The sequence below is a fragment of the Podarcis melisellensis genome (genome assembly GCF_964234715.1).
Source record: "Podarcis melisellensis genome assembly, chromosome: 2".
In the NCBI taxonomy this organism is placed as follows: domain Eukaryota; kingdom Metazoa; phylum Chordata; class Lepidosauria; order Squamata; family Lacertidae; genus Podarcis; species Podarcis melisellensis.
Genome location: NC_138529.1, coordinates 108336604 through 108349789, shown reverse-complemented (window position 1 = coordinate 108349789; position 13186 = coordinate 108336604). Strand labels below are relative to the sequence as shown.

Genomic DNA, 13186 nt, shown 5'->3' with positions numbered 1-13186 from the left:
AGGCATAGAAGCAATTTATCATGAACAAAAGGCAAAACTGGTAATAAATAATACTACAACGGAATTTTTTAATATATATAAAGGGACTAGACAAGGTTGCCCCCTGTCTCCTCTATTGTTTATAACAGTATTAGAAATACTCAATAAGAGACTGAGAGAAGCAACAGAGGTTAAAGGAATTAAGGTTGGAAAGAGGGAATATAAAATCAAAGCTTTTGCAGATGACATTGTACTAACACTAGAGGACCCAAAGATGTGATGGGACGATGAGCTGCTTGTGCGTAAAATGCAAGTCCCTCAGAGTTTGATCAGGCTTTCAAACCTCTGCCTGTGACGGAGCCCCTCCAGCATGGCTGCGTCAATCACTAGTAGAATCCGAAAGTGGCTGCTTTCGGAAACGTTTCCAACATAAAAGCTCCTTAACGGAAACACGTCGTCTGGCCTCTCGGCGTGACAGTTTCCGTCGAGGTGTGGGTGTCCCTATAGGAGGTCCTGAGACCTCCCCACTGGTTTCGCTTGAAGCGTCTCTGAGCCATCCCTCCGACTCACTTTCCCTTGGAGTTCTTGCTCGCCCTCTACTGGTTCCCTCTTCCGCTGCTACTGCTCTCTCACCCTCAGTGAGCCTTTGCGCCTCCGGCGCTTTAGATGTCAGTTCCCTGACATCCACCTCCCCTCCAGGGCCCCCTTCACCCCCTCCCGTCTCCTCTCCTACTGGCGGTGAGGAGGTAAAACCCTTGAAAGAACCTCCCTCATCTTCCGACGTCGCGAACACTTCCTTCCACTTGTTGCTGTTCCTACTCTCTAGGTACTCTTCGTCATCAGAGTCCACTCCCTCTTCCAACTCCGACTCCGCGAACCCTTCCATTTCCTCTTCCTCATCTGTGGTGCCGAAATACTCCCTCCTAAACCTTGCTATCGGCTGAGGTTTCCTCGGGAACCTTTGATGGAACGTTTCTGTTAAAACCTCGTCATTGACTTCCTGCGCACTTACCCAGGTGTTTTCTGACTCCGGTTCCCCTTCCCACGCCACTAAATACTCCACCTGATTTCCCTTCCACCTGGAATCGAGGATTTCTGCTACATGGTTGCGGCGTTCCCTCTCTTCCAAGGCTGGTCCCCTGACGTGCTCCCCTTCACCTCCTCCCCTGTATGGTGACAGTAACGACCTGTGGAACACTGGGTGCAATTTCATGTGATTGGGTAATCGGAGTTTGAAAGCTACCGGGTTGACCTGCTGAATCACCTCAAAGGGTCCCAATCTTCTGGGCCTCAGTTTCTTACAACCCCCTTTGAACGGCAACCCTTGGGTTGACAACCACACTTGATCCCCCACCCTTATGGTTTCACCTTCCCTTCTGTTCTTGTCTGCCTGCTTCTTATATTGTGCCTTAGCCCTTTCTAAGTTGAGCTGGAGCTGCTGATGGATGGCTTCCATCTCTTCTACAAAATGTTCAGCCGCTGGGACGCTCCATCTCTCCCCTCCTTCCCCTGGAAATGCCCTGGGGTGACACCCGTAATTAGCCAAAAAGGGACTCATCCCTGTGGACACATTCTCCGCATTATTGTAGGCAAATTCTGCCAACGCCAACTTTTCGACCCAATCGTTCTCTCTGTCATTGACATAACACCTAAGATATTGTTGAAGAATGCCATTTGCCCTTTCCGCCTGCCCGTTGGTTTCAGGGTGCCGGGCAGTTGAAAAATTGACTTCCACGTGTAACAAGCTCATGAGCTTCCTCCAGAACCTGGAAGTAAATTGTTTGCCTCGATCTGAGATCACCCTCGAGGGAGCCCCGTGCAACCTAAAGATATGTTCCACAAACAACTTCGCCGTTTCTTCCGCTGTGACTGCATGTGAGCATGCTACAAAGTGGCACATCTTAGTTAACAGGTCTACTACTACCATGATGGCTGTTTTCCCCTTGGACCTTGGCAGATCCGTCATAAAATCTATTGATATCGCTTCCCAAGGCTGTTCTGGTGTGGGTAAAGGTTCTAATAACCCTGCCGGCGCCCTTCTTTCCCCTTTGGCTCGCTGACATTGGTCACACCCTCTTACATACTCCCTTACATCTTCCCTCACCTTAGGCCACCAAAATTCCCTGGTAACCAACCACATGGTCTTGTGTTGCCCAAAATGTCCCGCCGTGGGGCTATCATGCAACTGCTTGAGTACTCTCCCCCTCAATTCACCTTCGGGTATATACAGTGCCCCTTTGTAATACAATGCCCCATTTTTTTCCTCAAAACCTCCGGGGCTCTCGCCCTCCCCCCTGAGACCTCTGAGCTTATCCTGGGCATATTCATCATTTTCCGTTTCCTCCACCAGTTCTCGTTGCCCCACCATCGCCGCCCCACACACCCAGCGGTCCTCCGGGATGACATGTCTCTCTTCGATCACCCCCTCCCCTTCCCAATATTCTGGTTTGCGTGAGAGCGCGTCCGCCCTGACGTTTTCTGGGCCTGGCACATAACAAATCTCAAAGTTAAATTTGGAGAATTCCTGTGCCCATCTCACTTGTCGTTGGTTGAGCACTCGAGCTGTTCTCCAATACTCTAAATTTTTGTGGTCGGTGCACACTTGCACCTTGTGTTGTGCCCCAATTAATAAATGTCTCCACCTCCGGAATGCTTCGTGAATGGCAAGTAGTTCTCTGTCATACACCGTGTAATTCCTCTCGGACTTATTCAGCTTCCGCGAGAAGAAGGCACACGGTCTCCACTCCGACGCACTCCTCCCCGGTTGAAGAAGGACCGCCCCTACCGCCCGGTCGGATGCATCTGTTTCCACTCTCATGGGTTTTCGTAAATCCACATGCAGAAGTTGTTCTTCCGAGGCGAAAGCCCTTTTCAGTTCTTCAAAGGCTCGATCCGCCTCTGCCGTCCAAACAAATTTCTTCTTGCTACTGAGACAGTCGGTGATGGGCGCCGTCAAGTGGGCAAAGTTCTTGATGAACTTCCGATAAAAGTTCCCAAATCCCAAGAATCTTTGCACGTCCTTCTTGGTCTTCGGTGTCTTCCATTCCAGTACCGCTTGGACCTTGCCTGGATCCATGGCCAATCCCTTGTCTGACAAGCGGTACCCCAGGAATTCCACCTCCTTGGTATGAAACTGGCACTTCTCCAGTTTCACCCACAGCTGGTTGGCTTGCAGCCTGCCCAACACTTCTCGAACGTCCCTCACATGCTGTTCCTCATTTTCCGAATACACCAACACGTCGTCTAAAAAGGCCACACAATTCTTGTAGAGCAAAGGTCCCAGAACGTGGTTTATAAAAGCTTGAAAACACGCGGAGCCCCCTTGTAGACCGAAGGGCATAACGAGGTATTCAAAGGCTCCCAACGGGGTAAACATGGTGGTCTTCCATTCATCTCCCTTCCTTATGCGTATCAGATTGTACGCCCCCCGCAGGTCCAGTTTTGTAAAAATCTTTCCCTTCCTTACTCTGGTCAAAATGTCATCAATTCGGGGCATAGGGAAAGCCAGGGGCTCCGACACTGCATTGAGGGCCCTGAAGTCACACACCAGTCTCGGTTTGTCTGTGTTCTTTTTGTCCACAAAGAACACTGGGCTGCCCCCCACCGCTCGGGACTCTCTGATGAAACCTCGCTTCAAGTTTTTGTCAATGAACTCCCTCAGCTCCTGCATCTCCCTGTCTGACATGGCGTACAGCTTGCCTACTGGGAGTTGGGCCCCTGGGAGTAGGTTGATTTGACAGTCAAAGGGTCTATGCGGTGGCAGTTTGTCTGCTTCCCTTTCGCTGAATACGTTGCTCAGATCTGCGTATTGCGGGGGCACCTTCCCTTTGTCCATCACTTCCATCCCCGCTAGGGTGACTCTGTCTCCTCCCGAAACCTTCCCCTCCTTGCAGTGTTCTAGGCAATGCGCTGACCCAAAGGAGACCACCCTCTGATGCCAGCCCACTAGCGGATCGTGTAGCGCCAGCCAGCTCATCCCCAAAATGATGGGCGCTCCTCCCAGGATGGCCACATTAAACGCTATCTGTTCGGTGTGCCTTGCCACTCTCATTATCATCGGGACAGTCTGTTGGCTAACTTCTCCCCCCAACAGCTCTCTGCCGTCAATCGTAGTCACCTGCAAGGGGTTACTTAAAGGGATAGTCTGTATCTGGTGCTCAGCTGCAAACTCCTTACTCATGAAATTACAGGAGCTGCCTGAATCCAAAAGCGCCTTGACCTTTAGTGGGTGTCCGTTTGGCAGTTCTAGTAACACCTCTATCACTAAAGCGGGTCTGGGGGGTTCTGGCATGGGCACTTTCATTGCTCTTTGGCCTGGCTGCTGTGCCCCAACGGTGGCAGCCAGGCGTTGGCTTTTACTTGCTCCTTGCCTTCCTCTTCCTTTCCCCCAACAGCTCCTGCCATCCCTTGCCATTCCTTTCTTTGTGGGCAAACTCTGGCAAAGTGCCCTGGCTGTTGGCAGAGATAACATCTCTTGGCGCTCTTTCCCTCCTTTTTCCGCCCTTCACTGGGATTTGAAACTGCGCGCGCCCGCGCTGTTCCAACTTCCATCGGCTCTGCCGGCGGGAAAGGTGGCTCTGGAATGTCTGGAATGCGGAACTCCCTCCAACGGTCTCCTTTCCCTTCCCGCTTTTCCATAGCCCTCGCCTCCTGGCGCGCTCCTATGGCCAGCGCAGATTTGGTTAACTGGTCCATAGACTCCGCCCTGGGGCCCCGGGAAAGCTCATCTTTGACGGTTGAAGAAAGCCCCTCTTCGAAAAGCATTTGGATGGGCTCCGCCGATAGGTCCCACCCCAATTTGTGAATCAACATGGTAAATTCAGTCCAGTACTCACGGACAGATCTGCTTCCTTGCTGGCAAGCCATTAACTGCCTTCGCACCACCCCCTGCTCAATATCGCTGGAAAACATCAGGTCCATGGCACGAAAAAACTTCCTCGTGTCCTTTAAGATCTCATTATTCGCTGCCATCAGGGGTCTAACCCAATCTTTCGCCCCGGATTCGAGATGGCCAATCACATACGCCACTCGCGATTCCTCATCGGGGAAGTCATCAAACTGCAAGTTTAGAGCGTATTGCATCTCTGTTCTAAAGGCATGATAGTTCCTGGGATCCCCCCCGAATTTCTGCACCAATCCTGGCACCTTTCTGGCGAGCGGGGTGGTTTTCTCCTTTCCCTTTTCTGCATCCTGAGCCCTCCTCTCCTCAAGCCTCGCCGTTTGCAGCGCCAACTGGATCTCCAACGCCCTGTACCTTTCTTCCAGGCTTGGACCTCCTCCAGCTGCTCCTGCTTCCCCGGTTCCGGCTGGATTGCTCATGATGCTTCTCCCTGCACAAGCTGGCTTTCGGAGACTTTCGGATTGCTGTGATGGGACGATGAGCTGCTTGTGCGTAAAATGCAAGTCCCTCAGAGTTTGATCAGGCTTTCAAACCTCTGCCTGTGACGGAGCCCCTCCAGCATGGCTGCGTCAATCACTAGTAGAATCCGAAAGTGGCTGCTTTCGGAAACGTTTCCAACATAAAAGCTCCTTAACGGAAACACGTCGTCTGGCCTCTCGGCGTGACAGTTTCCGTCGAGGTGTGGGTGTCCCTATAGGAGGTCCTGAGACCTCCCCACTGGTTTCGCTTGAAGCGTCTCTGAGCCATCCCTCCGACTCACTTTCCCTTGGAGTTCTTGCTCGCCCTCTACTGGTTCCCTCTTCCGCTGCTACTGCTCTCTCACCCTCAGTGAGCCTTTGCGCCTCCGGCGCTTTAGATGTCAGTTCCCTGACACAAAGAATAGCGTAAAAGAAGCCCTACAAATATTTGAAGAGTTTGGTGCTGTGGCAGGACTCAAGGTAAACAAAAATAAAACTAAAATGCTGGTTAAAAACTTAACTAAGGAAGAAACGACAGATCTAGAACAAAGGGCGGGAATTATGACAACTAAAAAAGTGAAATATCTCGGAGTGTGGATTACGACAAAAAACATAAATTTATATAAGGATAATTACGAGGCCACATGGAGGAATATAAAGAAAGACCTGGACATTTGGGGGAGGATGAAACTATCCTTTTTGGGGAGGATAGTGGTTGTCAAAATGAATGTTCTGCCCAGAATGTTGTTCTTATTTCAAACTATCCCTGTACTTAAAGGGTCGTGTAAGGAATGGCAGAGAGCCCTGGCAAGATATATCTGGCAGGGAAAAAGACCGTGGATAAAAATGAAAATATTGGTAGACAAAAAGGAAAGAGGAGGCTTTTCCTTACCGGACCTGAGTCTATATTATGAAGCCGCGTCTTTATTGTGGCTAAAAGACTGGATAAGATTGGAAAATAGAGATATACTAGATTTGGAGGGCTTCAATAACAGGTACGGATGGCATTCGTACCTGTGGTACGAAAAGGTGAAGGTTCATAGGGGCTTCCTGAATCATATTTTTAGGGGACCAATATACCAGGTATGGGAGAGAAATAAAAATCTCCTGGAAAGGAAGACTCCCTGGTGGATCTCACCATTAGAGGTGTTAATGATTAGGAAAACAAATATGGAAGAGAAGAATGCCACCTATGAAGAACTTATAAGTAAAACAGAACAAGGGAACAAACTTAGACCCTACGAAGAGATAAAAAACTTATTCACTGGCTGGTTGCAATACCACCAGGTGAATGATTTGTTAAAAGAAGATAAAAAGAAGCTGGGTTTTGAAGACAAAAAATCTAAGTTCCACATGGAGGTAGTTGAAGGTAAAAATAAAATACTGTCCAGGATATATGATATGCTACTGGAGTGGTTCACAAAAGACGAGGAGGTGAAGGAGGCAATGATTAAATGGGCAATAGACATCGGCCATAATCTTGACTTTGAATGGTGGGAGGAACTGTGGAACAGTAGTATAAAGTTTACGGCATGTATGGCACTGAGGGAAAATATCTGGAAAATGATATATAGGTGGTATCACACGCCGGTGAAATTGGCTAAAATGTATAGGTTAAAGAATAAAAGATGTTGGAAATGTGGTGAAGCAGAAGGAGACTTTTATCACATGTGGTGGTCATGTAATAAAGTGAAAGGCTTTTGGGAATTAATTTATAACGAGCTTAAAAAAATACTTAAATACACCTTTCCCAAAAGACCTGAAGCCTTTCTGCTAGGAATGATGGGTAAAGAAATTAGAAAAGAAGATAAGAACATATTTCTTTATGCCACCACAGCCGCAAGAATTATGTTGGCACAAAACTGGAAAACGGAAACCATACCCAGTATAAAGGATTGGCAGGTCAAAATGGTAAACTATGCCGAGCTTGCTAGACTAACAGGTAGAATACGAGACCAAGATGAACAGAAATTTCATGAAAATTGGAATAAATATTGGAATTATATCGGAACCAATTTGTAGAGGAAACTGGCGGGGTTGGAATAAATCTAACAGTGAGTGATTGTTACAGAAGGGGGGGGCATGTCTTCTTCACCTTCTTCTTCGTTACAATATATCCATTTATTCCCAATTGTCAATGTCAAAAGGGACTAAAATCTATAAAATCCATAGAAAATCAACGTGCCAATTTGCTCAATTTCTCTAGAACTCCATCACCCCTCCCCTGTCCTCCATAATCCCTCAAGCAAGGTGTCCAGACCGTAATCCTGTCAAATCACTCTGCCAAACCTTTCCTCCGGGCAATGCCAGGTGACAGACTATGCATACATGGACCATTGTCTTCCCATCACGGCACTCAGGAAGCGCTTATCTGCGCATATCTCCAGCTCTGCATATTCCCCCCTCCCTCCTCCATATGTTAATCTGGTTTAACCCAACCTCTCCTTAATGTATTCATGATGTAACCTGTGTAACCCAACCTTTCCTTAATGTATTCATGATGTAACTGGGATGTATTTTGCACTGTATTCTGGGACATGGAGGGAGTTTCAAAAGTTCATGTCACCCCTTTCTCGCTGTTCAATCTGGTCTTGAACCTGTTGCGCAATAAACTTGGATCTTCTGCAGTTTGCTCCTGTCTACGGCTGAGCTCATTTTCTTCCGCAGGGACCCGCGGACTTACTTAGTCCGACGAGCTGGGTGGCAGGGTAGCCCCGCACCCAGATTTAGCCGTAACAGTGATTAACTTTTAAAAATAAAAACAAAATACGTGATTGTGGAATTTATTTGATACTTACCAAAAGGGTGGAGGGGAGTCCAGGGCTCGGCAGAGCCCAAAATATTATGATTTTCTTTTTCTTTTTATGATTTTTTGTATAATTTGGGGAAGGGAAATAATAAATTATGTAAATATGTACTTATATGTATACTGATATGCTTATCGGTATGTTTATTTGTATATTTTCTTTGTGTAATTTGAATAAAAATGTACTGCAAAAAAGAAAAAAAGAAGGGCCATAAGAATATTGTTCTATATATGATCCCAAAAACTCTTTGAGGCATTTTCTCCTCTCTTATATGTTATCCCAAAAACCCCTTCCTTTAAGGCCTGGAGGTTTATATAACCAGCCAGAAGAGCAAGTTTTTTCTCCTCTTTCAAATGTTACAGTGAAGATAGACCTCTTTGGGCCTCTCAGAGGAATGTGTGTGCTTAGGCACATAGAGATAAGAGCAAGGTTGAATGTGTGCTATTGTAACCCCAGATAAGGGGATGCAAGGGGAGGCTGAAAAGGAGGTGAACTGAAATACAGGAAATGTCCCTTTATGGAAGAAGCGATAGCTAAATTTGATGCCATTTCTTGTAAAACATGTGCTTTCTTGCAATCTAAAGGGTATAAAAAGGCTGGCTCACCCGAAAGAGGTGGGCAGACTCCGAGCATGAGCTGGTCTGTGCCTTTGTGTCCAAGCAATTGCTTCACAAAATAAAAAAATCTTTTTTCCTGCTGTCCTTTGACTCTTGCAGTGTCCCTGATGCTCCTAGTATCAGATAAGGCTAGAAAGGAAGGTCCTTCACAATTAGTGCCATTGCCTTCCGTTAAGAGTTTGGGTGTAATCCTTGACCCCTCCCTTTGCATGGGTCTCTGCCATGGGAGCTTTTCCAGCTGCACTGGCTCCCAGTGGAGTACAGGGTCAGATTTAAGGTGCTGGTTTTGACCTTTAAAGCTCTTCACGGCCTAGGACCCTCGTATCTACAGGACTGCGTCTCCCGGTATGCCCCACGGAGAGCCTCAAGGTCCATAAATAGCAACACCCTAGTGGTCCTGGGCCCTAAGGAAGTTAGATTAGCTTCAACCAGAGCCAGGGCCTTTTCAACACTGGCCCCGGCCTGGTGGAACGCTCTGCCTCATGAGACCAGGGCCCTGCAGGATCTGATTTCTTTCCGCAGTTGTTCTGCCTGGCCTTTGGCTTGGAGCCAATTTGATTCCTTCCCCCTCTTTCTTTTTTCTTTTTTTCCTTTTCCTTTCTCCTCCTGTGATGAGGCTGCATTTTAATATTTTAATGTTTCAATATTTTAATGTTGTATTTTAATCTTGTTTTTAAGTTGTATTCATTCAACTTGTTTTTAAATGACTGATGTTTTAATATATTTTTAATTTCTTGTTGGAAGCCACCCAGAGTGGCTGGGGAATAAATAAATAAATAGACAGACCAATTTGTAAAAATTTGAAAATCAATGCAATTTTTTTTTTTTGGGGGGGGGGGGCAAAAAAACCAAAACGTTTTGGCTCTTTTTTGAAGATTTTTTCTAGATATATAACACCCCTTTTTTAGAGGAGGCATCCAGAACTGTACATATTATTCCAAGTGCACTTCCAGCACATATTTGTACAACTCATTATATAGACCAGGGGCAGTCAACCTTTTTATACCTACGCCCACTAATGCATCTTTCTTGAGGTTAAAATTTCCTTACCGCCCACCGGCGCTCGATGGAAGAAGGATTCAGCTACCGCCCTCCTAGAATCCTGAAACACTCACTAGTGGGCAGTAGGGACCAGGTTGACAACCCCTGATATTGTTTGTTGTTCAGACGTGTCCAATGTGGTCATGTCACATGTGCATGCTGCAACATGCTGACATGTCACACACACACGCCACACAACTTGCATGTGTGGTGCGCACCTGATGTGCTAACATCCCCGCAGAATATTGAGGGGCCCCAGTCCCCTCCTTGGCCCCTTGGCCACCCTGCTGGTGCCCCTGTGTGTGTGTATATAGAGAGATAGTTTAAATCCTATCAGTTCTTAATTGTTTTTAATGATTGCTTTTTCTATGTTTTTAGCAGTTCTTTTTTTAATTATCTATAAGCCACCTTGAGTCCCGTAATGCAGAAAGGTAGGGTTTAAATAAACAAACAAATTAATAAAAGCATTGTTTCTCTGCTTTAAAGGAAGAGTTTATTTATATGGCAAGTTTAGCAAACACAAGTTGAACCTTAAACCTTGTGCAGTGTTTAGGAGTTACAGCAGGGCAGCAGCTGTGTTACAAGAATCGAAAGTATCGTTCCCATCAGTGGCGCCTTGAGGGTTTGGCAGAAAATCAAACAGGGCCAGCATGTTGACAACTAGAAAACGAAACAAATGTGGAAAGGCAATCAAAGGCGTAACTCTTTGCTCATTGTTTCAACTCCTTTTTATTGTATTGTATCAGAGCAACCAGGCATCACACAATTTCAGGGAACAATGCCCTGGGATCAGTGTTTTTTTCCCTGGAGGGACGCAAGGGGACGCATACCCCTAAACATTTTGTGAGTCTAAGTGTGGCCTCATTGAGGGGCAGTATTTCAATATGAGTAGGAAAATGGGAGTATCCCTAAAAAAAAATGTTTTATAGGAAAAAAAGCACTGCCTGGGATCATTGAGTTTCATATCGGACAATGATCAGGAAAACAAAAAAGGCATATGAGGAAAGAAGGAAATGCAATGCAAATGAATATAATAGAAAAGTAGCTTTGCAGATGTATCCTTTACTACAGCACCTTTTCAAACCTGCTAAAATAGTTTTTGTTTTTCAGAATGGGACACACCTGCCATGATAGGACAGGAGGTGCATTAATCTCTAATAGCCAGGCTTCCTTTTGAATTTTAACAATAACAGCAAAACACACGGAAGACTCAGTGCTAGGTCCTATCCAGGGAGAATTGTGAGGTTATAATAAAAGTTTCCATTTGCTCCCTTACCTGGTTGGACTCTGTCCCAACGCCTCACCAAAGGTTTAGGTGACAGTTCCCCTTTTACAAAGCAAAGCTCTATTCCCCTCAAGGGAGCAGGCCGCTTGCCGTTCAGAATCCATCAGGAGGAGTCTTGTAAGCATTGCAAAAATCACGCAGTAGAAAAAAGTCTCTTCCTCTTTTGAAACCAAGAGTTATCCTTAGAGGGAATTCAGAAGAACAAAGAAGGAGCACAACCCTCACCTTCACCAGCTTCGCAAACGGACTGCTGCACTCAATTTGATGCCCAGTATCTAAGAAAGGAATGCAATGGCATGATTTCTCAGAATAATGAGATCACCTGAGGATCTGCTTGGAAGTTTGGAGACAGAAAAAGTATCAACAGAAAAACTACCAACAGCTGCCATCTAGTGGGAGGTCTGCAGTATTGTGAAAGGAATACACAACAAGCTGACAATTCGCTAGCAGGCTAAGAAGTTTGGTGTATGAAGACCTGCACAGCTTGGGAAGTGAAGGAGGTGACGGTCCTGTGTGAGTGTCTGGAGGCGGTTGGAGGATGGATGGCAGCTAACAAATTGAGGTTGAATCCTGACAAGGCATTCAAAAAAGTACTGTTTTTGGGAGACAGGGGGCGGGCGGGTGTGGGGGACTCTCTGGTCCTGAATGGGGTAACTGTGCCCCTGAAGGACCAGGTGCGTAGCCTGGGAGTCATTTTGGACTCTCAGCTGTCCATGGAGGCGCAGGTCAATTCTGTGTCCAGGGCGGCTGTCTACCAGCTCCACCTGGTATGCAGGCTAAGACCCTACCTGCCCGCGGACTGTCAGAGTGGTGCATGCTCTAGTTATCTCCCGCTTGGACTACTGCAATGCGCTCTACGTGGGGCTACCTCTGAAGGATACCCAGAAACTGCAATTAATCCAGAATGCAGCAGCTAGACTGGTCACTGAGACTGGCCGCCGGGACCACATAACACCGGTCCTGAGAGATCTGCATTGGCTCCCTAAACGGCCTTGGCCCAATATACCCGAAGGAGCGTCTCCACCCCCATCATCCAGCCTGGACACCAAGGTCCAGGTCCGAGGGCCTTCTGGCAGTTCCCTCACTGCGAGAAGTGAGGTAACAGGGACCAGGCAGAGGGTCTTCTTAGTAGTGGCACCCACCCTGTGGAACACCCTCCCTTCAGATGTGAAGGAAATAAGCAGCTATCCTGTTTACAAAAGACATCTGAAGGCAGCCCTGTTCAGGGAAGTTTTTAATATTAATGCTGTACTGTTTTTAACATTTGATTGGGAGCCGCCCAGAGTGGCTGGGGAAACTCAGCCAGATGGGTGGGGCATAAATAATAAATTATTATTATTATTATTATTATTGGATCAGGATACCTGAAAGATCATCTCTCCCCTTATATATCCAATTGATCGCTGTGCTCTTTAGGCATGGGCCTCCGGCTGATATCATCTTATTAGGAAGTCCGTTCTGCACAATGTAGGAATCGGGTCTTTAGTATTGTGACAGCTACCTTTTTGGAACCCCCTCACTCTCTGAGTATTTGACAGGTGCTTCCTCTATTGTCTTTTTGGCTCCTACTGAAGACCTGCCTCTTTCAACAAGTCTTTAAAGATAGAGCTTTCCCAGTCCGCACTGGAATTACTTTTAACACGCTTTTAAAGAAGGCTTTAAATATGTGTGTGTCCTCCCCCCCCCCGTTTAATTGCTTTTTGGGAGGAAGGGAGGATATCATAGAATCATACAATTGTAGAGTTGGAAGGGACCTCGAGGGTCATCTAGTCCAACCCCCTGCAATGCAGGAATCTCAACTAAAGCATCCATGGCAGATGGTCATCCAAGCTCTGCTTAAATACCTCCAAGGAAGGAGAGTCCACAACCTCCCGAGGGAGTTCGTTCTACTTTTGAACAGCTCTTATTGTCAGAAAGTTATTCCTGATGTTTAGTCAGAATCTCCTTTCTTGTCACTTGGAGCCATTGGTGTGGCGTTCACAAAGCAATGGAAGGATCTGATAATGAAAATACACACAGAGGCTTGAACCAGCAAGACTCTGGGAAGGGTGCGTATAATAATCTGTCCCTCCACCCTCTGGCCCAGGTCGTTTTATTCA

The 13186-nt window shown here is 46.8% G+C and overlaps 2 protein-coding genes across 2 annotated transcripts in view; both read right to left on the bottom strand.

The window, feature by feature from the left end:
- The window catches only part of LOC309365130 (C-type lectin domain family 2 member H-like), a 63600-nt gene extending 52377 nt beyond the window's left edge, over positions 1-11223 (bottom strand). Inside the window, exon 1 of the mRNA XM_081903302.1 lies at positions 11079-11223. The gene's annotated coding sequence lies outside the window, so the exon portion shown is untranslated. The remainder of the gene's footprint in view (positions 1-11078) is intronic.
- Positions 1-13186, bottom strand: part of LOC309365116 (uncharacterized protein) — a 152827-nt gene that overhangs the window by 99809 nt on the left and 39832 nt on the right. The gene's annotated exons all lie outside the window — the stretch shown is intronic.